Source organism: Garra rufa, chromosome 14 (assembly GCF_049309525.1).
Source record: "Garra rufa chromosome 14, GarRuf1.0, whole genome shotgun sequence".
In the NCBI taxonomy this organism is placed as follows: Eukaryota; Metazoa; Chordata; class Actinopteri; order Cypriniformes; family Cyprinidae; genus Garra; species Garra rufa.
In genome coordinates, this window is record NC_133374.1 from 38,744,095 (window position 1) to 38,746,951 (window position 2,857).

Genomic DNA, 2,857 nt, shown 5'->3' on the forward strand with positions numbered 1-2,857 from the left:
TAGTCCTCCGACGCGGCAGCGCGTGCAGGTGTTCTGTATAGCGTGTGCGCGCGTTGCGCGTGCATGTAGCTCGATGCAGCGCTCCCGTGTGTGCGCGTGTGTGCTGATGTTTGACAGACAGGCGTTCTTCGTCAGTTCCAGAGAGATGTGTGTTGTCACTGTCAGTGAGACAAAACAGCTGCGATCTTACACTTTAACACAAGAAGATGGTCTCACACGAGTTTATTTTTAATTCTACTACATGAAGAAATACACGAAAGCTGTCAAAATAAAAGTCCGAGCTCTGCTGGAGTAGTGTATGATTAATAAAAAACAGGAACTACGAAACTGCGAGTCTGAGTGTTTACTGCGAAATTAAATTACTGAGAAAAAAATAAGTAAATGAAAACAGTAGTAGTGCCTTTAACTTTAATAATCGCGATTAATCGAATTCAAAATAAAAGTTTGTTTGCGTAACATTGCTGTGAATATTTATATATGATATATGAAAATACACAAAGCTATGTATAAATGTGACCCTGGAGCACAAAACCTGTCTTAAGTAGCACAGGTGTATTTGTAGCAATACATAAAAATACATTGTATGGGTCAAAATTATACAATTTTCTTTTATGCCAAAAAAAAAAAATTATTAGGAAATTAAGTAAAGATCATGTTCCATGACGATATTTTGTAAATGTTCTACCTTAAATATATCAAAACTTTTTAATTAGTAATATGCTTTGCTAAGAACTTAATTTGGACAACTTTTTAAAGGCGATTTTCTAAGTATTTGGTTTTTTTTGCACCCTTCCAGATTTTCAAATAGTTGTATTTTGCTTATCAGTGGACCTTTAAAGGTCCCATATTGTACACATTTCTGGAGGATTTTTTGTTGTTGTTGATGTCCTTAAGAATATATATCTGCGGTATAAGTGCCAAAATCCATCTCAATATATTTTTACAGCTCCTTTTTTAGGAGCTCTGTCAAGAATAGGTAAATTTTGGCCCATCTAATTAATATTCATGAGCCTCTCTTCTGATTGGCCTGTTGTTTTCTGAGTGACGCACATCCAAGCCAACCACAAGTAACTATGGTCATGTATGTAAAATTCATATTTTAAATCTCCAAAGAAATCCGACAAGAACTGCCTCATAAATATGATTCCTTGTGCTCCAATAGCGTTAAAAACACTTAATTTTTCAGGCAAGCTGATCCAGTGCGCATGCAATTGTTTCTATAGCAACCGGGACTTCTAAGGGCAGCTGCAGGGAGGCACTGACTTTACTAATCAACGATTGGCTCTTTCATCAAGAAGGCGGGGCTTCGCGGCCATAATGAACGTTTCATTTTTTCTCATTCAAAACTATATGGCTGTATCCGAAATCGCCCCCTATACCCTCAAATAGGGCATTATTTGAGGGGACAGCCATTTTAAGTGGTGTTCGAAACCATAGTGGACGTTCTCGAGTGCACTCATTCAATCCCACAATGCACCGCAAAAACGAGTGTACAACCGTTGTACGCTCAACAGCTAGAGATAACCCATAATGCACTGTGAGAGTCACGCGCCGACTGAATTCCCACGTCTCACCAGACGATGGCGCCCGCAGCTGAATCATCCATCCGTTCATTTTACAACGCGCTCCTCCACTGCGTAATGCAGTGTACAACACAGGTACACATTTGTTGTAAATTGATTATTAAATTGTTTAACCAAGGTTTATACATAAACTCCTTGACATAGTTCAAGATAAATCCTTTAATCTTACTACTCGAACTGTCCGTTTTAAATGATTGTTAAACAGTAAGCAATACTATGCAAAAGCGTCAGTCCTTCCGGTGCGCTTAGTGTCCGAATTCACTCACTCGTTTTCATTCACTCCTTCAAGTGAACTGTACGAGTGGACTAATGTAGGGAATAGTGAATAGGGTGTAGGGGGCGATTTCGGGTACAGCCTATGAGTGGCATGTCTTTGGCATTCTCTAGTCTTTTGATTAACTTACTGTCGGGGATTTGCAATGTTGAGCCGCGTAGCATCCAGTGTAGACAGCAAAATAGGTTTTATTGTATTTTTTCGTGCTGCACCGTGCCGCTCGCTAGGTGTAACATTAACTTAACATTAACTCTTTTCCGAGTCAAGTACATGTGGTGCACAACTCGAGCCGCTTGTCACAATAGTTTAGTAGACAGCATTGATAGGCAGCTAATGTTAGCTAGTTTTACTGGTGTCCATTTACAATCCAATTCTCATAATATATATGTTAGCTAAGTTATTTGCTTTCAATATAACTTCGCATAACTTAGTTCTCAAGCTAACATGAGAAGCGATCTCTGTAATATAAAAAAAAAATGTTTTTATAAAATGTTCTGACTCAGAGCTCAAAGCAGAGGCGAATATTATGAAAATAACAAAACTTTGAAACTGTACTTCCTTTCCCATCCAGCAGAAGCGTGCCGTCATCTGAACCCAAAGCAGCAGCAGTCGATGGTCGCGATTAACAGTAATGGCGGATCAAGGAAGGGATGAGAACAGTTAGGGGAGGAGTCACAGTTACTCTGAAATTTTGCTCCCACTCTAGTGACACTTTTTACTCTGTACACTCAAAATAGAGCAAAAACAACTATTTTTGAGGAAAAACATATTAAAAATATTAACAACTCTGCCATTTTTCCTGTGTACTAACTACAGTTTTTATCATGTAATCTGCGATCAGTAATGGAGTACAATTTGTAAGTAATCTACCCAGTTTTGTGTGTATATATGCATATACATGAATGAATGAATAAATAGTGTGAATAAATAAGCTTTCTATTGATGAATGGTTTGCTAGGATAGGACAATATTTGGCCGAGATACAACTATTTAAAATCTG